We start from the raw sequence: 26,847 nt of genomic DNA on the forward strand, positions 1-26,847 counted from the left end.
AAATACTACAAGTGTATGGCTTTAACAAACAGAAATTTACTCTCCCACAGTCCAGCAGACTAGAAGTCTGAATTCAGGGCACCAGCTCCAGGGTGAGGCTTTGTCTTTCTGTGGGCTCTGGGGGAAGGTCCTTCCCCCTGATCTAGGAGTTTCTCAGCACAGAGATTCCAGGTCCAAAGGACACGCTCTGCTCTTGGAAATACTTTCTTGGTGGTATGAGTTCCCATGTCTCTCTGCTAGCTTCTCTCTTTTATATCTCAAAAGAGATAGGCTTAAGAAACAACCTAATCTTGTAGATTGAGCCCTGCCTCATTAACTTAACTGCCACCAATCCCATCTCATTAACATCATTGAAATAGGATTTACAACACATAGGAAAATCACATCAGATGACAAAATGGTAGACTATCGGACATTATTGGGAATCATGGCCTAGCCAAGTTGACAGACATTTTGGGGGGACACATTTCAACCCATGACAGCAATATAGTCATAAGCTTAACTAGGCAGTCATTGGCAGACATCTGGGAGGAGATTTTAGGGAATAGGGTCCTAGCCTAGAGCTAGAGTATAAGATCAAGCTCCTGTTATTGGGACGCAAGTCTAACAAGAAAGAAGTGTCTGCCTCATTTTATGCTACCAAGTCAGGAACTTAGGTCTGGGGAGGAATGAAGATACACAGTTTCAACAACTACAGCAAGAGTTGATAGCTAGTTCCTAAATCAGTAAATGTTTAACTTTTATGTAAGTGGTAGACGTTTAACATTTAACAGGGGAAATCCTACCATTTATCAGGGGAAAGCCTTGATTTGTAGAGTATGCAGATTTCTTTAAGATAATGCTCCTGTAATGACTGGTTTCTATGTACCTGTGACATCCACCAGCTTGCAAAGTTTCTAAAAAGTTAACAGTTATCTTGCATGCGGTACAAGTCATCCCCAGCACACTTCTGGAGCCTGGTTTTCAGAACAGAGCCAAGTGTTCAAAGAAAGATAAGCAGTCAGAAAAAGGATGCTAAATCCCAAGATGGTGAGCTAGACCTTTTTTATTCTTCCTGCCTATGGTCAAGTTTCATACAGAAAGACTAGGCAAAGCTGAGCTTTCAACCAGGGCAATCAGGTAGCTCCAGTGAAGGGAAAAGAAATGAGCGAGACTGAAATAGCTGGGATGACTACAGTATAAAACCCAAAAAACCAAACCCAGTGCCGTCGAGTTGATACTAACTCATAGCAACCCTATAGGACAGAGTAGAACTGCCACACAGAGTTTCCAAGGAGCACCTGGTGGATTCGAACTGCCGACCCTTTGGTTAGCAGCCGGAGCACTTAACCACTATGCCTGCCCCCACCCCCACCCCCCCCCCCCCCCGCCCCATACTACTCTACCTGCATGGCTCGGGCTAGCTGGAAAAACTGAAACTATGTGATTCTCACCCACAAACACAGGCTGGCCATCTAACTCATGCTTGACACAGAAAGTCTGGACCGGTAATACGTGCACTCAACCAGTTAAGTACTTCCATGTTAGCAGCTAGGAATTGGTAAATGCTTCTCCAGGAAAGGACGTGTTATCTCATTTTCCTTCCAGCAAATTACTGAAGCTTCTTCCAGAGTGAAATCTAAAAACAACAGTGCCAACAACAATGTTAATAGGTAACATTACTAGTGTAAATGCCATATGGCTGGCACTGTCCAAGCCACTTTACCTTTGTTGTTGCGCTGTTAGTTGCTCTTGAGTTGGCTCTGCAGTATAACATGGCGACCTTAAGTATAACAGAACTAAATGTTGCCAGGTCATGTGCCATCTTCACAATCATTGGTATGTTCGAGTCCACCGTTGTGGCTACTCTGTCAATCCATCTCATTGAGGGTTTCCCTCATTTTTGCTGACTTTTTACTTTGCCAAACATGATATTCTTCTCTAATGATTGATCTGTCCTGATGTTGTGTCCAAAGCAAGTGAGCTGAAGTCTCATCCTCATTTCTAAGAAGTATTCTGGTTGTATTTTCTCTAAGCCTGATTTGTTCATCCTTCTGGAAGTCCATGGTGTGGTCTTCATTAATTCTTACTGCCATGGGTTTCAAACACTATTTCTTGAGATGCGATCCATGAATATCTGAAGGACCACTTGAGAAGAAAAGACCATGAAGAGGGGCTTGGGTGCTGTGTTCTCTTTTCTACTTCAACAGGGCAGCTCCACTGACATATTTATTTACTGGAGTTCCAGGTAAGATTCCTTTTCGAAAAAAGGGCTCTCTTGATAGAGAAGAAATTTTGAGAAAAATCAAACCTTAAAATTGTCTTTTGTGATTGTTATAATTTTTTTTTCTTGTTATTCAAAAATCAGAAAATCTATTTAAGGTAAAAGAAAAAAATAAAATCACCCATAAATGTGCCTCTCCAAAATAACTACTGATAATCTTTTTTGTATATCTTTCCAGTTTTGTGAAACAGAAAATATATATATATACATACTCACTAGATTTTATTTTCTATTATTAATATATGTAATATATATAAAAACCTAGTTAATACATGTATGTGTGTGTGTATAAACTAGGTTTTATTTTCTATTTAACAACTGAGAAAATTTATACTCAACCAAAGTCACACAGCTGAGCAGGGATTCTAACTCAGGTACACTTCTTATGCTCCTTTCAGGAAATAGGTAGCTTATTCCCTCATGCAGCAACCGTGTAAGTTGGTCCCTTTGTCTTTCTGTGAAATCCAGTGGTATAGTTAGTAGCATTCAAGGCTGTCTAGTCTATCACTTATATCTGAGTCAATTGTCCCCCAGAGTGGGAAGCCTCACACTAAATTCCACAAAATATAATACACAATCATGGGAAGGTACTAGACCACATAGATGGTTTACATCCTGGCCCCATGGGTTCACACGGTTCTCAAATGTTATCTGCTCCTTAGGCCAGGCTTTTATCATTAAGCATGAATACCATTTAAAAGGGATAAAAGACTGTTATAAACTTTGAAAGGTTTCAAGAGCAAATAAATGCTACCTTATTCAATTTCAGAGTCAAAGAATATTAAAATTACATTAAAAACATACAATTAATCTAATGCATTTTGAATTTGGACTAATTGTTTGAAATTCAAAAGGACCCCAGGATATTTTCCACTTGAAACACGGAAATAAAAAATTCATACTAAACAGACAGAGTTTGCCCTCAAGGTTGAAAACATTAATCATCATGCATCTAACTGTTAACTGTAAAAAAATCATTTTTCTTCTTATTTAAAGGGAATTATTTAGTGAATATTTTCAACTTCTCTGCTTTCTCAAGCAGGGGCTGTAAGATGGGGTCAAGTTCCTAGTTCCTCTGCCCTCTCACGTCCCTATTCTCTACAAGGAGCTGCCTTTGATATACAGGAAGCTCCTGGCCTAAAAGAAGAATCACAAAACCCAAGAAGAAATGAGAGTCTTCTAGGGATGTAACTGAGACTTAGTTAATAGGTCTGGGAAATGATTGGGGCTAACCAGTCTTTCTAAGAAGTAGGTACGCATTAACACATGAACCCCAAGGAAACAAGAACTTGAAGTGACAGACTCATCAGTAGGCATGGGTCTTCACAGAACTCTTCAAATTTTGTGAATCTTTCCAAAGTATTCAGAAGATTGTCCAGCTATAAGTAACAGCTTTAAAGAAAAATTTGGCTTTTCCAAAGATGGGCTGATATATTTACTAACAGCTAGAAAATAAAATAGACCAAATATACTTTACAGCCTATTTGTGTAGTTTTTTTTAGGGAGCTAAACCATCACAAGTACCTGACCAGCCTGTATGTATCGTTAGGCCTGGGCACTTCAGTATTGAAATTTTCTTAACATAGGACCTAAGGGAGTTTTTTGATATGTAACTATATTCTACAAGTAATGTTGGAGTAAGGCTCAAAAGGATTGTTCGTCATCTCTGAATTTGGGGTTAAAAGGGGATATAAGATTCTTTTTTAAACTTGCTGATTCTGGACAACATCCTTGTCCTACAGTACTATGATGATATCATATTCCCGTATAGGTATAAATTTTTGAAACATATTCTTTGTTCTACTTGATTTTTTTGTATTTTTTTGTTTGTCATTGGAAACTGCAATGCAAATGTTTACTAGAAATGTTTGATTATGTTTCAAAGGAAATTTTTTTTAAGTGAGTCTTTTTTCTTCCTCTACCTAAATATTTGGAGCCAAGGAGTCGGCTACAAAATCTAAGAAAGTTTTGGCAGTAAGTGCTTCGGGCCACTGCCGTCCACTGACACTGAACGGCGCTATAGGAGAATAATGCAGGAACTTTTAATGTATAATTATTATAAGGAATATAACTTACACTAGAAACGGTTTCTTTACATAACATTACCCAAAATTCTGGAAAGATACTATCTACTGGAATTAACCCTCATCACAGCTTTGACTAGAGAAATAGGTCATTATTATATTCCTAATACTGTTGTCATTTGCTGTAGTACTAAATGATGAGAGATTGTAGCAACCTTTTTACTTTTTTATAAACTTTGAAAGGTTTCAAGAGCCAAATAAATGCTAATTGATCAATTTTAGAGTCAAAGAAAATGTTAAATTTCATTAGAGGTTAGTGAAAATACCAATGTATTTTCTTCCCATTGAAGTTCATGGACCTCTTGAATTGCATCCATGGACTCAGATTAAGACAGGGCCCTACAGATTGTAGCATTCACATTGCCTTGGGCTCTTTTACCAATTGTGCGCATACCAGCTCCCAGAACACATTCATTGCAAAGAAGCGGACTCTGCACCCGCAAATGGAAATCAGAAAGAATTAGAATTTATGTCACCTCAGGGGCATCCCTAAACAATGACTGACAGATGCAGGGGCTTAAATACTCTGTCTTACTTTGTCCATGATTAGAATAAGGTGTGACCTGCATAGTCTTCAGAAAATCTCTGAATAGCTGAGCCAAAGCTGCCATTCTTGGGTTGTCCATCCTCCCCTTTTCAGTTCCTATCAATTTTCCCAGGAATACTTCCTAATTAATCACTTTCACAAGAATTTTTATGAAAGTATCTGCTTCTGAGTAATACAAACTAAGACATAGGCCCTGCTGAGATTTGAATAGACAAGATGTAAAACGCTGACTTATATACTCCAATTTACTTTCTGTAAATAACTCAAAATTTTCCAAGGTAAACCCTAACCAACAAAATACTCAAACTCGTATAAAAGGGGGAAAGGTTTAAGAAAATAAAAGGAGAGTGCATCTACTTTCAATAATAGTAGACTAGATAATTCAGTTCAACAGTCCTTGTGAGGGCAACCAGTAAAGCTGGACAAAACACACATCAAAAAACTGTATGCTTAATGGCATAGGAAAACTAATAAAGTAGCAAGACGTATTGGTCCAGCATCCTGAGAAGGACAAAGACCCAGGAAGGTGAGTGCATTTGGGGAGCTGCTTTTGCCCTGAGGGCCTTTACTAATTCAAGAAGAGGAAGCCTCCTTAATTCAGGGAACTGGTATCAGAGTACAGCTCTCTGACAAGAAGGATTCTAAGCACTTCCTATGCTTTGAGTTAGGATCTTGAAGAGCAGTACTCTAAGAGTAAAACAGAAAACAGATAAGACCTTAAAATGAGTTCAAGTCAGCTTTAACTGATCACAATGCCAGACATTAAATTAATTTCTCCGAAAGAAAACACCTCCAGAATATTCTCCAAAAAACCAACTGGTTAGTTGCCAACAAGTTGATTCTGACTCATAGTGTCCCTATACCAAACCCACTGCGGTCGAGTCAATTCCAACTCATAGTGACCCTATAGGACTGAGTAGAACTGCTCTGTAGAGTTTCCAAGGAGTGCCTGGCGGATTCAAACTGCCAACCTCTTGGTTAACAGTGGTAGCACTTAACCTCTACACCACCAGGGTTTCCATAGGCACCTGGAATAAGCAAATAAAAAGCTCAAGTAGAAGAAGATGACATCATCCTAGGCTTCTTATTATTTCTGAGCACAATTTTTCACATCTAGGAGGCCTGGTGATGCAGTGGTTAAGAGCTCAGCTGCCAACCAAAAGGCCAGCAGTTCAAATCCACCAGCCGCTCCCTGGAAACCCTATGGGGCAATTCTACTCTGTCTTATAGGGTCACTATGACTTGCAATAGACTCAAGGGCCATGGGTTTCAGTTCAGCATTTAGCACACAATTAAAAAAAAAAAAGTCCTAAAACTAGAAACTATTCCTGACTCTCCTTCTTCCTCTGTTGTTCCAGGTGAATGGAAACCAATTGTTGTGCCTTAAATGACCACTTGCAAGCTTTTAAGTCCCCAGTCACCATGCAATGAACTGTGAGGTAGAAGGGAAGCACTAAATGTATTATTAGGCCAATTAATTGGGACATCCCATGAAACTATCACCCTAAACCTGCAAACTAAGGGGCCAAATCCCGTGAAGTGTTTGGATGTACATAAGCAGCCTGAGCAGATACTTTCTTTCTTTTTTTTTTTTTTTTTGTCATTATTGTAAGTATATCTATCACACAACTTTTGCCAATTAACTTTTTACAAGTGTGTATCTTACTGACAGAAATTGCAATAATCGGCTGTGTAACCGTACCTTAATCAATCTGTTATTCCACCACTGTTAACCTCCCTTCCCCCCCTTCCTCCTCCCCCTGGTAGCCACTAATAAACTTTGGTCTCTATGTATTTGCCTTTTCTTGTCTTTTTATATAAGTGAGGTCATACGTTATTTGTCCTATTGTGATTGACTTATTTTGCTCAACATAAAGTCTTCAAGCTCCATCCGTATTGTAGCATGTAGCAGAACTTCATTTATCCTACTGGCTGAGTAGTATTCCATTATACAGAAGGACTGAATGGTGTCCAGCTTCCATTAATGGACATTTAGATCAAAGGTTCTATGGAAGAATCCTGATCAAAAAGGGGAAAATGCAGAAAAGAATTTTGAATTCTCATGAACTCCAGACTTTCCGGAGCCATGAAGGTTGGATGAACCCCTGAAACTATTGCCCCGAGATAATCTTTAAACCTTAATCTGAAAATATCCCCTGAAGTCTTCTTAAAACCAAGCAATAGTTTAGCTTAGCTAGTAAAGAATCTCTGCCTTGAGCAGTGTGCTCTTTCAAGACCTATCTATATGGAATGAAATTGACAACAGCAACTCAAAATACTAGACAGGTAACTTAGGGGCCAGTGAATTTATGTTAATGAAGGAGGAATAATTCAGAAAAGGAGGGTCAGAATGGTTGCACAACTTGAAGAATATAATCAATGTCACTAAATTGTACATGCAAAAATCATTGAATTGGTGTGTGTTTTGCTGTGTATATTCTCAACAACAACAACAAAATAAAATTAAAAAATAACTGGAACATGAAGTGGCAAAAGATGACATAATAAAGAAAATAGTAAGAACAGAAAATAAAAACAGACTTACAAAGGATCACTATAGATTCTGCAGATATATATATATATATATATTTAAAGGTGGCATTATTAGACAGACGTTGGTATAACTATACTTATTCTGTTAATTAAATAAGAGACAAAATTTAAGAATTAGCATGGAATTAGTATGGAATAAAGACTATTAAGAGATATCAAATGGAAATTTGAGAAATAAATAATAATCAAAATTAAGAATTCAATGGATGTATTTAACTGTAGATAAGACAAAACTTAAAAAAGATTTAGTAAACCAGAAAACAGGTAAAAAAAATATTCAGAATCAGTTGCAGAGAAATTAAAGACTAGGAAATACAAAAAAGGAGGAAATGAGTGATAGATAATACAGTTAACAGATGTACAGTCTAAGATACGTAGTTAAAATCTCAGAAAGAGAGAATGAGGCAAGGGCAGTATCTGAAGATGTAATGGCTGAAAATAGTCTAAAACTGATGAAAGACACCAAGTGACAGATTCAAGTGGCCCTATGGATCCTACATAAAATAAATACAAATAAGTCCATCCCAAGAGAAATAGTAGTAAGTTCACTGAAAAGATTCAGATATCTCTAAAAAAAACCATAGGAAAAAAACACAAACTAAATATGAGACCAACAATTGGACAGCTGGTTTACCAACAAAAAGAATGGAAGCCAGAAAACAATGCAACAATGTCTTTAAGGTATAGAATAATAAGTTACTGTTAGCCTAGAATTCTATTTTCCTTAAATTATTCTTCTATATTACAATTTATTCTTCTGGAATAACAGCTAAATAAAGACATTTTCAGACAAGCAGAGAGTTTTGTTACCTGCAGACCAATATGAAAGAAGTACTATAGGTTTTCTTTGTATGAAGGAAAATAATCTTAGATGGAAGACTGGAAACAGGAAAATTTGAAAAAGAAGAGAACAGGTAAGCATTAGAGTAAATAGTAATAAATATTGCCCACATAAAAATAATAACAAGTTTTGGTGTGTGTGTGTATAAAATTTAACAGTAAAAGGAGAAAATAAATGAAACTAAAGTATTCCACGGTCTTTGCATTTTCCAGGGATAGGGTAAGAGCACCAATTAACATTCCTGCTGCCGTTGAGTCGATTCAGACTCATAGTGACCCTACAGGACAGAGCAGAACTGCTCCATAGAGTTTCCAAGGAGTGCCTGGCGGATTTGAACTGCTGACCCTTTGGTTAGCAGCCGTAGCACTTAACCACTACACTACCAGGGTTTCCCCAATTAATAGTAAACATTTGTAAATCAAGGATGCATTCTGTAATCGCTAGTGTGGCCATCAAAAGGATAATAAATGAGTATATAAATTCCAAGCTAACAAGGAGAAAAGTAAAATTATGAAAAATGATTACTCCAAAAGGAAACAAGCAAAGAAGAAAAAGAAGCACAGAGCCGGTGGCAGAGATAGAAGCCACTTGAAAAGAGATTAGGCTAAGCAAATATATCAATAAATACATTAACTATAAATAGACTAAATGCTTTAATTAAAAACAAATACTTTCAGACTGGATTAAAAATAATGAAACCTACATAGATCCTGTTTTTAAGACATACATCTAAAACATAATGATAAAACCAAACCCATTGCCTTTGAGTCAATTCCAACTCATAACAACTGTACAGGACAGAGCAGAGCTGTCCCACAGGGTTTCCAAGACAGTTATCTTTAGGGAAGTAGACTTTCTTCAGTGGAGCAGCTGGCGGATTCGGACCACCAACCTTTTGGTTACCAGCCAAGTGCTTAACCACTGCGCTACCAGGGCTCCAAAATACAATGATATAGAAATGTTAAAAATAAAAGAATAAACAAAGAAAGCTAGGGTAACCATATTAATATTAGAGAAAGCAAATTTTAAGGAAAAAGTATCAGTAGAGGTAAAAAGGGATACTTAATAATGACAAGAGGTATAATTTTCAGAGAAGATATAACACTTCTAAGTGTATATGGATCTAACATTGCCTCAGATGTATAAAGTGACAATTGATAAAACTAAAGAAATAGACAAATGCAAAATCATAATGAAATATTTTAACACATCTTTCTCAGTAATTGATGAAACATGCAGAGAAAATTAGAAATTATATAGAAAATTTTAACACTATGATCAAAAAAGAACCTAATTAAAATATATAGAACATTGAAGCTATTTAAGAATATACATTCTTTTCAAGCATATGCAGAATTTTTGCAAAATTGACCCTATGTTGAGCCATAAAGCAAAATTAAACAAATTTTCAAAAGAATGAAATTATACAGAATATATGCTCAGGTCTCAATGTAAATAAACTGGAAATCTGTAAAAGTAACTAGAAAACCTTCATGTGTTTTAAAATTAAGCAATATACTTCTAAATAACACATGGATCAAAGAAAAATAAAAATTGAAAAAATTTTTAAACTAAATCATAATGAAAATATAACCTATCAAAACTAATGGAATGCTGCCAAAGGGCATTTATTTCTTTAAATGCATGTATTAGAAAAGAAGGAAGACTAAAAGTCAATGAAGTAGGCATCCAATTTAAAAAGTTAGAAAAACAATAGAAACTTAAATCCAAAGAGAATATTTGGAAGAGCATAAAAGGAAAGAATTGATAAAATAAAACAAACATACAATGGAGAAAATCAACAAAATTAAATCTGCTTTTTTAAATATTAAGAAAATGGATAAACCCTTGATAAGAATAATAAAGTAAAAAGAATAGAAGGTATAAGTAACCAACATTGTTATGAAAAAGGGACATCACTATAGATCCTGCAGATATTAACGGTGTTATGTCAATAAATTTGAAAATTTAGATGAAAGGGAAGAATTTCTTGAAAAATTCACCTTAGAAAAATTGAGACAAAAGAAACAAAAATTTGAATATATTATCTGTTAACCACAATACACCACTAAGAGAATAAAGGCAAACCACACAACAGAAAAAATATCTGAAACACACATAACTAATAAAGGGCTACATCACATTTTTTTCACATTATATGGAGCTGTGGTGGTGCCTTGGTTAACGTGGCTGCAGACCAAAAGGTCAGCAATTGGGATCCACTAGCTGCTCCTTGGAAACTCTATGGGGCAGTTCAACTCTGTCCTAAAGGATCGTTATGAGTTGGAATCCACTCAACAGCCACGATTTGGTTGTTTCCCACCCGCCCCCCCCCCCCCCGCCTTGTTGTTGTTAAGCACCATCTGGCAGATTCCAACTCATAGTGACTCCATGCACAACAGAATGAAATACCACCTGGTCCCGTGCCCTTACAACTGTTATGCTTGAGCTCATTGTTGCAGCCACTGTGTCAATCCACCTTGTTGAGGGTCTTCCTTTTTTCCGCTGACCCTGTACTTTGCCAAGGGTGATATCCTTCTCCAGGGACTGATCTCTCCTGACTACATGTCCAAAATATGTAAAACACAGTCTTGCCATTCTTGCTTCAAAGGAGCATTCTGGTTGCACTTCTTCCAAAACAGATTTGTTCGTTCTTTTGGCAGTCCATGGTATAGTCAATATTCTTCCCCAACACCACAATTCAAAGGTGTCAACTCTTCTTCAGTCTTCCTTATTCATTGTCCAGCTTTCACACACACATGATGTGATTGAAAATACTGTGTCTTGGGTCAGGCACACCTTAGTCTTCAAGGTGACTTCTTTGCTTTTCAACACTTTAAAGAGGTCCTTTGCAGCAGATTTATCCAATGCAATGCATCTTTTGATTTCTTCACTGCTCTTTCCATGGCTGTTGATTGTGGATCCAAGTAAAATGAAATCTGACAACTTCAATCTTCTCTCCTTTTATCATAATGTTGCTTATTGGTCCAGTTTTGAGGATTTTTGTTTTCTTTATGTTGAGGTGTAATCCATACTGAAGGCTGTGGTCTCTGATCTTCATTAGTAAGTACTTCAAGTCCTCTTTACTTTCAGCAAGCAAGGTTGTGTCATCTGTACAACGCAAGTTGTTAATGAGTCTTCCTCCAATCCTAATGCCCCGTTTTTCTTCATATAGTCCAGCTTCTCGGATTATTTGCTCAACATACAGATTGAATAGGTATGGTGAAAGAATACAACCCTGACACACACCTTCCCTGACTTTAAACCAATCAGTATTCCCTTGTTCTGTCCGAACAACTGCCTCTTGATCTATGTAAAGGTTCCTCATGAGCACAATTAAGTGTTCTGGAATTCCATTCTTCACAATATTATCCATAATTTGTTATGATCCACACAGTTGAATGCCTTTGCATAGTCAATAAAACACTGGTAAACATCCTTCTGGTATTCTCTGCTTTCTGCCAGGATCCATCTGACATCAGCAATGATATCCCTGGTTCCACATCCTTTTCTGAAACCGGCCTGAATTTCTGGCAGTTCCCTGTTGATGTACTGCTGCAGCCATTTTTGAATGATCTTCAGCAAATTTTGCTTGCATGTGATGTTAATGACCTTGTTCTATAATTTCCTCATTTGCTTGGATCACCTTTCTTGAGAATAGGCATAAATATGGATCTCTTCCAGTCAGTTGGCCAGGAAGCTGCCTTCCATATTTCTTGGCATAGATGAGTGAGCACCTCCAGTGCTGCATCTGTTTGTTGAAACATCTGAATTGATATTCCCTCAATTCCTGGAGACTTGTTTTTCGCCAATGCCTTCAGAGCAGCTTGGACTTCTTCCTTTAGTACCATGGGTTCCTGATCATATGCTACCTCTTGAAATGGTTGAACATCGATTAATTCTTTTTGGTATAATGACTCCTGTATTCCTTCCATCTTCTTTTGATGCTTCCAGAGTCGTTTAATATTTTCCCTATAGAATCCTTCAGTATCGCAACCCAAGGCTTGAATTTTTTCCTCAGTTCTTTCAGTTTGAGAAATGCCGGGTGTGTTCTTCCCCTTTGGTTTTCTATCTCCAGCTCTTTGCACATGTCATCATACTACTTTACCTTGTCTTCTCAAGCCACTCTTTGAAGTCTTCTGTTCAGTTCTTTTACTTCTTCATTTCTTCCTTTTGCTTTAGCTGCTTGATGTTTGTGAACAAGTTTCAGAGTCTCCTCTGACATCCATCTTTGCCTTTTCTTTCTTTTCTGTCATTTCAATGACGTCTTGCTTTCTTCATGTATGATGTCCTTTTTCCCCCTGCATTATATTAAAAAAAAAAAATCTACAAATCAATTAGAAAAAATGGATGCTCACAAAAAATAGGTCCAAAACACACAAAAGGGTGTTTAATCTCATTAGTAGTAAAAGAAATGAAAATCAAAACTACAATGAGATGCCACCAAAATGACTATTATTTTAAGATTAAAAATACACCCACTCCTCACCAACATCGTTAGATTACAAAGACCAAGTCATTATGCAAAAATCAGTGTTACACAAAAATGGAGATTTTTTTTCTGTTTTCAGACCATCCATTTGTCTGCTTTTTTATTAGAAAATGTGATCACAGAAATAATAACAGCTAAGATTTACTGGTGTGCTCACTACTCTGACGGGTCCAGCTATGGATTTCTCCTCTGCAGAGAAAGAGGAGCAGAGGAGACAACGCTGGATAAAGCCGGGCTGTGTGACTGGAGGGCCCACAGCTTAACCACTTCACTTTCCTCCTGTGCTGGCTCAGAACTTCCCTCGAGGAGCTGCCTCCAATACTCTACTCCACACCTGCAAGCTCTGTGCTGTTGATCTGGGAGCCTGCTCTGCTCTCCAGGTCTGGAGAGTCATGGAGGTTTGGGGGGTCCTGCAAGGGCACTGGGAGCCTGTCTAAGGACCTGCCCAATGAGGTGGAGGCTTCAGGCCCACTTGGGCTCATTTTAAGATGCTGTTAAACTTGCACACATTGCTTCCAAACACCTTCTCCAGTACCTCTTCCTTTCCTCCCTTCCCAGCCCACAGTGATGTTGACTTGCAGTGCTTCAGGATCCACAGAGCTGGGAACCCAGAATCCTATGGCTCAGTGCTGCCTGCTTGTCTGCATGGTGGCCTTGGCCTCCTTGAGGCAGCTGGATGAGGTGCTGGCAGGCAGGAGCAGAGAAGCAGGAAACCTAGACCCTCCTTGAAGGAGACGTTGCTCTGCAGCCATTCCCACCATGCCCACCTCCTTGTTAATGTGAAACATAATCAAATAGTAGAGTTTTTACTCTTGTCCTAAATCCGAAATATCAGATAACGAGGTAGTCGGTAAGTGAGGAGTAGGTAACTAATGATGGGGAGGAAGTAAAAAAATGAGGACTCTAATATGCTTAATAGACATGGAAATTGGTACAATTACTTTGTAAAAATAAGGTGGCCATTACCTTCTGAAGTTGAGCATATAGATACCCTATCTATCAGCAAGTCTTCTCATAGATACATATCCAACAAAAATATATATACCTGTACATCAAGAAACATGTAAAAGGTTGTTCCTAGTAGCATTATTTGAAATAGCTTCAAACTGAAAAATACCCAAATATACATCCATTCAATTAATTACTATACAGTTGTTGCTGCAATAACATGGCTGAATCTCATCAAGAAGCCAGACACCAAAAAATGCATACCTATGATTCAATCTAAAGTTTAAAAACCAGATAAAACTAAACTTCAAGTTTAGGGATGAATGCTCAAGCAAGAAAAGCAAGAAAGTAAGAATGGTGGTTACTTCGGAGTAAGAGGGAGGGAGAGAAGAGCAGTGTGGAAAGAAAGTCCTAAGAGGCCGGCAGGTGATAATTCTTGAGAGAACTGGTGGCCACCTAGGTGTTCTCTTTGTGGTAAATCATTGAACTGTCATCTTTGCTTCATAAAGTTTTCCATATTTGTGCTATATCTTTAAATAAGACATTAAAAATAAAAGAATTATTTTTTAAAAAATCAAAAGAAGAAAAATAAGTTAATTTTACCAATTTGGGGATGCCAGTGTCATATAGTTTTTGTTTTTGCTGTTGGTGATTGGATGTCCAGATCCCTTATAAAGATCAACTCAGAACATTTTAATATTGGGCATCTTGCAAACCGTTGATAATTGGCATTTCTGAATACAAGTCTTCTGTATTTGAATAAACGCAGCTGTATTTAAGTTTGGCCTACATACAGTTACTGTATGTTACAAATGGATTTTCCATTTTGAAGACATTAGAATCATTTTAGAAATCACTTTATACAAAAAAATATGGAGCATAATTAGGCTACCAGTAATTCAAAAAGCAAAAATATCCTGTTTGAATACCTTTAGAATCCTCGTGGTGTTGTCGTTAGATTCTGCTCATGGCGACCCCATATTGCTGATGTGCAAAAGGAGAAGGGAGACAGAAGTTTCATTTGATAGAATTCCAGCTACAAGCCTTTCTATTTAGTTTCCCAAAGGGCAATTTCATTGTCTCCTTACCTGAAAATTTGTTGTTTTATTTAGGCAATATTCAGAACACTTTTGCCTTGAGTCTCAGATAATTTACCTCTGTCCTCTGACACTACAGCAGTCTGTTGCAAATTGTCTCGTGAAGCCTTACAATAGTACTTGCACACATACACGCAAACGAGTGGTTTTGTTATACATTTATAAAGATGGTTGGAGTCTACACCTATTTTCTATCTCTCCCAAAGACTTCCCAAGCCTTCTGAGCCATATACAGAAAGATAACAAATAGCATGCTATATACAAAGTATTTCACAGAATACGTATTACGCGAGTAGATAGTGCCGCTATGTACCCACACTGCCCTAATGTTGAAGAGACAGAGGTAATAGAAGTCATTCTAGAGATGAATCTATTGAACCTTTGGCTGCTGGTTTTATTTTTTTTCTGAAAGCTGTCTAGGATTTCTAACTGCAGTGTGTAAGTTGAAATATAAAAGTCTTTTTATGTTTTTCCTTACACTTGATCTCAAAAGTAAGGACCTTAAAGTTAATACATTTCAATACAAATTTAATTAAAAATTATGGAATTGTTTCCTTTCCAGCATAAGCCTAGAATTCTCCCAACACGCGCATACACACACACACGCACGCACACACACACACACACACAGTGTATCATGGAAAAAAAAAATCTACTCACAACCTAACTTACCACATTTTTATTATGGGGCTGAAGTTTACCCAGGACTTTCAGTCATCTTGTAGAATTTCAGCCACAGTCAAAAGTAAGTAAAGTATTCAAACACAGAATGACCTGAATCAGACAGAAAGAGCCCTGCCTCAGAGAACAATAGCAAATTGTGTCCTCCAAGTTCAGAGACTGAGAAAAAGTTTGAGTTAAATCCAGATGATTTAAATTTTTCTCATGAAGAGAAAACCGAATTTCCTCTACCTGTAATGTTCTATTCCTATAATGAAGTTTGACATGGTTCTACTTTAAGTACAATAGAAACAAAGACAGGAAGTTATGCTTGGTATCCTTTACATTTATGTCTTCAAGGTTGTTTGGAAATCTGTTAGACAGTTTTCCTTTCTCCAGATATTCTCTTCCGCTATTTCTTTAACTGGAAGTGTTTTTCTATTTTATATACTGTACATTTCCAGAGTGTATATGGTTCTGGGCATGGCATTTGCTTTCCTTAGAGATATCTATCGTTTTGTTCATTTACCTTCTTTGAAATTCATTTCCAGTAGCTGCAGAGCTGCTGCTATGGAGTGTTAATAGGCTTCTAACATAGCTGTCATTTCAAGTAATAGGTGCCAAGCTTTCAGCAGCTTATTAACACATTATAACAGAACCCCTATACTAAACAAACAAATTGCACAGAGGAGGACACAAGCAAAATTAGTGTGTATAAATATATATATTCATATGGATATATACATACAGTACATACATTTATTTTGGACTCATCAACATACTTGGTTCCATACACAATTAGCCCGGAATTGGCACTTGTTTTTTATGAATATTCACAGGGGGAAAGAGTGGATCAGATTTGTATTTGGTCCCAAATGTGAGATGAATACAAACTGGTATAATTCCTGAAAGATTTCCATCCTCTCAGCCCGGTGATGCTCTCAAGACCAAAAAACCGCAGACTTGTGGTATTTCACATCATGGAACTGTGCTAACGTGATCTTTCAGCGCCGCTTCATGGGGGATGCTGCAGAGGAAGAAAAAGTGGAAATCAGCAAAGGAATACACCAACTGGCAAAACTACTGAGAAATGGAGAGATGCAAATATGAAAATGTGTTTCTAAGAGTCAAAATTTGCATTTGGATATGAACACTGGACCAGCTCTTTACAAACAAATATATTCTTCCAGCCGCAAGGGCAGACATATGTACAGATAAATATGAAGATGTATATTCACACAAGCTTTATATAAATATGTATAAATATGCACACATCTATATACACATACATGTATATATAGATACTCTGTCCTTTATAAGTATTTACATCTTTAATGGTTGCATAAAAATCCCTAGCAGCTTTCTTGAAGATGCATTTCAATAAAGGCTCTAAATTTTACATTGTAGTAAATGTTGACCTTTTTGGAGTATTAAAAAAAAAAAAACTCAAAGATTTATAATGATGTAATATATTTGGAGGTTGTAAATATGTTAAATTATCTTTAAAATCAGCTGGAAATTTTTATAAAATTTACTAAAATTTGTAATATTAAGGAGGATGACTTAATGGCCTCTAGTGCTATCTCTCAAGATTTAATATATGCCACTTTTATTGTTACTCATAATGACAGGTGGTGGTATTAAGTACCAGTGCTGAGCTACCAAAAAACCAAAACCAAACCCAGTGCCACTGAGTCGATTCTGACTCATAGCGACCCTATAGGACAGAGCAGAACTGCCCCGTAGGGTTTCCAAGGAGCGCCTGGCGGATTCAAACTGCCAACCCTTTGGTTAGCAGCCATGGCACCTAACCACAACACCACCAGGGTTTCCGTGCTGAGCTAGTAACTGTATAAATTGTATGCATCACCCCAAATATTTTAAACACCTCCAGACAGTGTTCAAATCTGGGGAAATGAGATAAATTCAAAACAAGAAAGCCAAATTTCATAAAAGAATTAAAGTTAATCGAATAATGATTGAGATCTCCAATATTCAAAAAAAAAAAAAAAATTCTTCCCAATTCTACTCTTGCTGGAGTAGAGGCAACTTGACATCGTAGTTGGGAGGAAAATTATTTTGAACCCTGTAATAAAAGACAAAAATTTGATTTCTAGGAGCTCGGTTGCAGAAAATACCCTGATCACGTAGCTCAAACCCAGTAATGACTTCTAAAAAACTCCCATTTGGTCCCCCCATAACGGCATAATTCATAGGAGTAATCAATGACTTTCAGCCAAAGAACACTTTCTTATCAAGGTGGAGACAATAACACGTAAGAAACAAAGTTCCAAATTTTGAGGTCTGTTCCAAGGCTCTCCCAACTGCATTCCTTCATTAGCTCCTATTATACCCATCTCTAACACGAAACTTGTAACAGCACCTTTGTTGTACTCCTTCTTTTGTTTTTAAAACACTTTAAGATGGTTTTTATACCTCAAGTCCTTTGCAAACTAAAGTGTTCCTTTTATTTGATTCTCTAGAAGGCCGTTAGTGAGTTACACTCCTTACCACATCACTCATTTCCAGGTGCCTCAGTTTACACTACAGCGCATACATGCTACGCACAGCATTATATAATAAACTATTTCAAGCCTATGTCTTCTAGACTGTATGCTCCTCGGGAGAGGTCTGCATCATATTCATGACTGGGGCATGACAGCTGCTCCAGAAATGCTGAATTAATGAACAAATTAATGCATAAAGACCAGGTCCTTTCTGTATTTTCTTATCTGCCTTAGTTCTCACTGCTAAGTCAAGTCCAATTTCATTTTTCCATAAATATCTGCTGCTCATTCTGACATTGATATATTCTTCAAGTAAGAGCCTGAAAAAGAGGAGTGTCTCAGCCAGGACCTCGTCTCTCTCTAAGAACTTCTCCTATTTCTTTGCCTGAGTAAATTGATGCCTACAAAAAATAAATATGCAGTAGGGTCAGGGCCAAGGGTCCTTCTGTATGATTTTAGTAAAAACACATTTTTATAGAAAGTATCTGCAATAGTTTCCCAAGAGTTTGGTCAAATCACCACAGAATTTGGCTTTCGATGACAGTTATATGATATATGTGTGAAAATAATGGATGGTGGTTTCAGATTATAAATGTTATTTTGGTTGACATTCCCAGCAACTACCATGGTTTCAAAATGGGAAAGCAGAAGTAAAAAATAAACAAATAAATAAATGAAAGGAGGGGGGAAAAAAAAAACTTTTAGCTATATATATACACATACATACATACATACATACATACATACATATGTGTGTGTGTATGAACTTTAGGTTCCAGTCAAACTATGGGGAAAAGCTGGTCTCCATTTCCACCAGAGTATTTTTAATAATGTCCTCTATAAATAAATATATACATACATACATACATATATACATATGCATGTACAGTTGGACTCTATGATTACAGCACAAGAGTAAAGGTTTGTAGAAAAACCTGTTTTCCACCTCAGTGTGGTTTATGCTATTTTAATAAGTTGGATAAACTTGGGAGACTAAGAAAATGTCACTTTTCCAACTCTGCTAGGGAAGAATCTGACAACTGCTACATGACCACTGAAATGCTGCAATTTGTTAAAATGGCCCTAATAGTTTTTTTTTCCTGACGTTTTTTCAAAGGCTGTAGTATGATGTGAGGGAGAATTAGGCTAATGATGATTAACATACTACAAGGGGGAAGGTTACCACGATATTTAATTTCAAAGTCAAAATGCTAGGGAGTTGGTACCCTCATGGCATCTAAGATCACAGGAAGGAGCAGGAGTTTGAAAACAGTGCAGAAAAACACAGCCTTTAACATAATGAACAGCTTTCCCAAGTCTTGCCATACCACAAAAACACCCATACACCACACATGCGTAGAATTCGCAGGGGCTCACAAATTAATTTAGTGACAAAAGACTGTATCCCAGTGATAAAGGTCCAGTACTACGATTATCTTTGTGGATAATTGGGGCCGTAAAATCAGTCCAAAGCACCTTTTATTTGTCATTTGTTGACAATTCAACCAATTCTCCTGTCTGCCATCCTCCATATTTAATGGGTCCAAAAAAAAAAACATTTAAAAAAAAAAAAAATTTTGTATCCAAGTATGCAACACACTCGTTTGTATGGGAAGGATGTCTTCATATTGTTATGCCGTTGCATATCCTCTGCTCCCTTGTGTTGTTCATCAGTCTACCTCCTGCTCTTTTCTTCCATGACACCTCTGAGACGGTACCCATAGCAACACCCCTGAGAAGAAGGTGAAAGCGAAGATGCTGCCGTCACCCCCGGCGCGCAGTGCTGACAACGCCAGTCATTAACGCAGCAGCTTCTGCCTGCTCAGATCTCCCTCGCTCCTCTCTGGTCTTGTTTCCCTCCAGTAGCAGCCACAGAGCTCACTCATGGAGATCCAGAGACTTGCTGTTAATGATTTGTCACTTGTTTAGAACACCTCAGGATGGCAGCTCTGTATAATCTGCCCTCAATGGCACTGCCAGGTTGCATTAGGAAACAATTACCTAGCTTATGACTAGGAAAGCAGGCACCAGAATTTCCAATTAAACTCACATATTTCCAAAGGAGCCTGGGTGCTCTCGTATTTAAGGAAAGGTACAGACACCACCATTAGGGATAGTTCTATTTACTCCTGCTTCAGGGTAAGCTATGTGAGAATCAGTGCCCTCCAGCTCAACTCAGTCATTGCTGTTCATTAGGCTCTCCCCTTTTGTTAGGGTCTGGGCAAAACGAAACAATGGGCACGTTTCTCTAAATGCTTTTATGGCAGGGAATAAAAAATAAAAGCTAACATGTAGCTTCGTGACTTCAGTCACTTTCCTACCCCACCTTCTGTGTGTAGGTATGTGTGTGTCTGTGTGTGGGTGTGTGCGCGTGTGCACGCGTGTGCCTGTACACACGTGCACGCGTAAGTGGGAGCAAAAAGAAAACAATGATTGGGGATTTATTTCCTCTTTTTTTATATTCTGTATAAATGCTAGCATATGTAGATTTTATCAAAATTAAAAGTATATTTTCCTGTAAAGAGCATCTCTTATTGAATGGTTAAGGTCAACTAGAAATAAAAGCTTGTATAAATTGACGAATTTAAAATATTATTATATTGAACAGATCTTAACTTAAATATACCCCATGGATTTGAAATCACTACATTTACTGAGACAGAATTTTTTTTTTTTTTCCACAACTAGGAAAGGTCAAATGTGATTGAACTTCAGAAAGTTACAGCCAGGAGTTTCCAGGCAATGGCTTTCATGATATCATAAAAATAAAATAAAATAAAAAACTTTAAAATCTTCTTATTAAAAATTCCAGAAAAAGATTTTATACTTAATAAAAGGTCTATTTGCACAAATATCACATACTCCGATATCCCTATTCCATCCCCTCGAAAAAGTAGAAGAAAACTAACCATTTATCAGTAGCAGCGTGAAAGGAGAAGATTTATCATTTTAAATTTTTCATTGCAGATGGTTTTCATTTTAAAAGGCAGGGAAGCGATTTTTTTTTAAATCATTTTTTTCCCCTAATGCAATTGAGCCAGACGTCTCTCGTAAATCTTGTTGCTTTAGTAGACAATGCTCAATTCTCTAAACTTTATATGCAATATCCAGCTTTTTTTTTTAAAGGTGCCCATCTTCCAGCATGAAAATGAAAGCCACCTGAAAAGTGGCATCACGTCCAAAGTATGCCACCCTGGCCACGCCCCTTTGCCTTAGCTCAGAGTTTATCAAAGACATTCCTCTTCGTGCCCAAGCGAAATGATGAATTTCAAATAGTTTTAAAAGGTTTCTTTTTCCCTCTTTTCGAGGAAAAGAAATGAGTCTGTTAGTCAATACATCTCCAGGAGTCAGATAGCAAAATGTACCCAGTTCCTCACGGAGATCATAGAGTCAAGGAGCTAAGATTTAAAAAAAAAAAAAAACCATGAGAGAGAGACCAGACAGGAAACGCGGCCTTTTGAATTAAAAAAAAAAATTTAATACTTAATTCGAATTTCCTGAATGATGTCACTTCTCCGAAGAAAGAACGATTTAACGATCGTGGCACAGCGTTGGATATCCTCAGTGAGCAATTGGCACTGCGATATTGTGCTGACTAGGTTCACCGTCATTTGGAAAGTACATTTGCCGACAGTCTGAAACCATGGGGTGCCTAACATCAAAATACTATCAATAGCCTTTACGTGAAAAGCTTAGTCTAAGTTGCATTCATATATAAAAATATCTTCAGGTGGGAGATTCCTACCTATTTGCCTAGATTTAAGAGTTTTGGTTTTGCGGAGTCTGAAGTTGGGTCTTCTGTGAATATTTATGTTCCCAGCTTTAAAGATAAAACTGATGGAATAAAATCTAACCACTGGTTGGTATTTTGTAAGCTCCATGTGGGCAGTTTCAAAGGTGGAGTCTGCCTAAAGAACGTATTAGATCGATACTCATCTTTGCAAATATTTCAAAGACATGCAACCAAAGATCAGTAAAGATTTGTGTGAAACCCTTTCTTTTACAGAAAACAAGGAAGGCTTAGCTGGTGAATGGTGGCCAAGCTCTCCTGAATGAGGAGTGAAAGAAGAGACCTGGAACCTCAGTCTTCTGATACCCAGTTCAGTGTTCCACATACTACAACACATAGATTCATACAGAAGTGAGTGAATATCCAAAATAATAGCAACATGGAAAACCATCTTTAATGGGACAGAACTTCTTAGAAGCATTGTCTTGTAAGTTCATTCCAAAGAGTCCATTTTGCCATCTGTTTGCTACAGCGTAGGCTACACTCCTGCTGCCATCTCAGACCCTCTTCCCAGATCTGCGTCCTAAGCCTGGCTTCAAATTACTGAGGTGAAAAAATTACTGGGAAAAAAAAAATTCATTTTTCAAGGCCGCCATTTTCCTACAGCTCAAATTTATAATATTTATTTGAGAGAAGTTTCTCTTAAACATCTGGAAGATGTGTCAAAACAGTAAGTCAGATACAAATATACTTTGCTCCAAGAACACATTCCTAAATATCATGCTGGAAAGTGTAAACAGGAAAATGAAAATCACCCATAATACTATCACTAAGAGATTACACATCCCGTGTGATATATATTTATTTTTCTAAATCAAACCACATTTGGCTTAGAACCCCACCCCCTAGGGTTTGAGGGAAATTCAGTTTAAGTTATCTTTTATTTCCCCTCCTTTAGGATCTTACATAGAACCCTAGAGTTTACACAATCCAGAAAATTCGGGGAGCAGGACCTCTGGCGTTCAGTCAACTGTAGCCTCCATTTCAATGCTCATTGTCAACTCAAAGGTGAGTCCCTGGTGTCCCCTCTGCTAACGGTGCTCTCAGCCATGTGGACTCCTTGCATTAGCTCCAAGGCCATGTTTAAATTATGTTTAAAAACATAACTTTTATATTTGCATAATGTCCCATCCTATGACTGTGCCATAATTTCTTTAACCATCCCTGTATTATTTGACGTTTAGATTCTATTCAGAATTTTTGTTATCACTGATTACATGAAATAATAATACATTTATATAGATATCTTTGGCCACATCTCTATTTCTTCAGGATAGATTCTTAGCAATCAGATTTCTGTATTAAGGAGTATGGGCAGTTTTAAGATTCTTTATTCCAACTTTGAAATTACTTTCCAAATATGTTACTGTATTGATGATTTGGTGCAGTGGTTAAAAGCTCAGGCTACTAACCCAAAGGTCGGCAGTTCGAATCCACCAGCCGCTCCTTGGAAACTGTGTGGGGCAATTCTACTCTGTCCCATAGGGTCACTATGAGTGGGAATCAACTCGATGGCAATGGGTTTGGTTTGGGGTTTTTATTATTATTATTATTAATGATTTAGTCCTTTTAAAATATTTGTTGCAAATTTCCTTCATTTTCTACCATTTAAGCTTTTTTTAAAAATAGAGGTTTTAAGTTTTATGGAATAAAGCCTACCTCTATTTTTCTTTGCAATTTTTTTCCTTTTGTTTTATGCTTAGGAATTCGTTCTGTATCCTGAGATTTAATCGCATTCTCTAGCATTTTCATTTATTTACTTACCTCTTTAATCCAGATAAAATTTATTTGCTACAAAGGATTAGCTGAAGATTTATATCAATCGTCCACCATTTCCTTTCCACAGTAATTTATGATGCGATCTTTTTCATATGGTGTACCCTAAATAGCCCTAAGTCAGGACCGGGACCAGGATGACATGAGTGAGACACTTGCCTCAGGCACATAATTTATGGGGGAATCAAAATAAAAACAACTCAGTAATCAAGATAAATAATATTTTAATGCAATGTTTTAAAACTTAAAATTAATGAAAAAAAGGGATGATGAGTGATATATCAAAATTTTAAGACAGGATCAAGTCCTAGAACCTTCTGGGATTCTCCTTTAAAGTAAAATCGGAAAAATAAACATATTTCCTAGCAGCCTCTGCAATATTTCCAGGGATTTGAGTGGGACCTTACATTCCCTGGGGGCTCACCTCTAATTGTCAAGCCCTTCTGACCATCCCTCACCCTTCTGCACAGACAAGTGTTCCTTTAACCCAAGGCATTGCTAACACAAGGCTGTTGTGCATAGCAGATTGTTAATGAAAATTTGGAGATAATTGAGGGAGAGTACAACACAGAAGAGGAAATGCCTGAAAATTTGTTATGAAATGTCACTGTGTCTAAGATTCCACAGTGGCACCCCAGACCACTGTCACGATGCTTTCTGCTTGGACTGGTCAGGTACCAAGGCACTTTCTCCCTTCTAAGTTCTCTCACCCATCACATGGCTTTCCTGGGCTCAGTAATTATCACCCTAACCCACATTTTTCAGTTCTAGTTATCAGGGGAGAACGAAACATCTTATTTCTTTACTACGTGAAGTAAGTGCCCAGAGTATTCGCTTTTTTATTAGATACTACTAGTTCATCCCTTCACACTTAGCGCTGTAGAGCTTGCTAACCTGACTTCCATCTGTAGCCCCTGCATTTATCGAATTCGGCTTTATCTGGCCACTTAAGTTTGTTTTGTTACTGCAGTAGCAGACTGAAAGTGCCCAGAGATTATCACCCACTCCCTTTCAGCAGTAGAATTCTCACCTTCCATGCAGGAGACCTGGGTTGGATTCCTGGCCAACTCTTAGGCTGCAGCCACCACCCGTCCATCAGTGGAGGGTTGCATGTTGCTACGCTGCTGAACGGGCTTTGGCGGAGCTTCAAGACTAAGATGAGCTAGGAAGAAAGGCCTGGTGATCTATTTCTGAAAATCAGCTGATGAAAACCCTATGGATTGCAGCAGTCCCATCTGCAATGGATCATGGGCAGTGTTTCATTCCATTGTGCATGGGGTCACCAAGAGTCTGGGCCTACTGGACAGCAGCTAACAACAACCTCTTTACCAACCCACTAATGTTCAACCAAGAACTGAAAGAATTCATTGCATAGGTGCCAAAGTTCTCTGGCCTTTGGTGGAGTGGAGCGGATGGCTCAGTGGAGGTTTCACACTGGCTCCCAGACTTCCCCAGTCAAGATTAGTCTCCACTTGCTGCAATGGTTAATTGCTTGATAACAAAAACTTTCTTGGCTCCTTCCCTCCTTGTGTTACTTCTCTACTCCCCTGCCAGTGCTTCCTGGAATCATTTCTCAGATAAACTATTTGCCCTCTAATCCTTGTCTCAGGTTCTGCTTCCGAAGACAGTGTAATAGCCAAAAGGCTTTTTCCTATGCTGTTGTTGTTGTTAGGTGCCATTGAGTCAGTTCCTACTCATAGTGACACTGCTCGCTCAGTCCTCCGCCATCCTCACAACCATTGTTACGTTTGAGCCCATTGTTGCAGGCACTGTGTCAATTATCTTGTTGAGGGTCTTCCTCTTTTTCTCTGATCCTCTACTTTAACAAGCATGATATCCTTTTCCAGGGACTAACTCCTCCTCATAAGGTGTCCAAAGTATATGAGACGAAGTGTCGCCATCCTCACTTCCAAGGAGCACTCTGGTTGTATTTCTTCCAAGACAGACTTGTTGGTTCTTCTGGTGGTCCATGGTATATTCGATATTCTTCAGCAACACCATAAATCAAAGGCATCAATTCTTCTTTGAACTTCTTTATTCATTGTCCATTTTTTGCATGCATTATGAGGCGATTGAAAATATCATGGCTTGGGTCAGGTGCGCCTTAGTTCTCAAAGTGACATCTTTGCTTTTTTAACACTTTGAAGAGGTCTTCTGCAGCTGATTTGCCCAATGCAATAAGATATTTGATTTCCTGACTGCTGCTTCCATGGGAGTTGATTTTGAATCCAAGTAAAATGAAATCCTTGACAACTTCAATCATTTCTCCGTTTATCATGATGTTGCTTATTGGTCCATTTGTGAGAATTTTTTGTTTTCTTTAAAAAAAAAAAAAAAATTTTTTTTTTTTTTTTATGTTGAAGTGTAATCCATACTGAAGGCTGTAAATGCTTCAAGCCCTCTTCACTTTCAGCAAGCAAGGTTATGTCATCTGTATACCCCAGGTTGTTAATGAGTCTTTCACCAATCCTGATGCCCCATTCTTCAAACAGTCCAACTTCTTGGATTATTTGCTCAGCATACAGATTGAATAAGTACGATGAAAGGATACAACCCTGATGCACACCTTTTTTGATTCCAAACATGCAGCATCCCCTTGCTCTGTCTGAATGGCTGCCTCTTGGTCTATGTACGGGTTCCTCATGAGTATAATCAAGTGTTCTGGAATTCCCATTCTTCTCAATGTTATCCATAATCTGTTATGATCCACACAGTCGAATGCCTTTCCATAGTCAATAAAAACATCTGGTTTTTCCTATGGATTCCAAAAATAATAGCAGTCTAACTTGGGTCTCCAACATTACCTTTACAAAGAACAGGCAGAGCCTTGGAATCACAGGTTTTTCTTTAATGTTTTCAAAGCTTGCAGATTAAATCCCTTGGTTGAATTAATTCTCTACCAATAACCTGTGTAAGTAGAAGGAGAGAAGATGTCGGGTAGGGTTGGCAAGAGACAATATTTATTTTCCTACTCTCCAAAGCAAACTCCAGAGTTTGCTGCTCTTTTTTATCTTTCCATTTCATTTAAATTCTAGTACGTATAAACCAAGCCTTTTTCTCTTGGTTTCCATTTTTTTCATTGATTCATCTGTCCTTTCTCATGACAGAACCTATTCTTATTATTATAGCTTTTATCATGTTTTAAAAAATTATGTATGGGTTTTACTTCTAATTTCTGCTCTCTTTTATATTTTCTTGCCTAATCTCATCTTTTTTTTTTTCTTTCAGATAAACTTAAAAATAATTGTCAAATTAAAGGGGGGAAAAACCCTGCTAGGATCTGGAATCA

The sequence above is a fragment of the Loxodonta africana genome, chromosome 10, assembly GCF_030014295.1.
Source record: "Loxodonta africana isolate mLoxAfr1 chromosome 10, mLoxAfr1.hap2, whole genome shotgun sequence".
Lineage (NCBI taxonomy): Eukaryota > Metazoa > Chordata > Mammalia > Proboscidea > Elephantidae > Loxodonta > Loxodonta africana.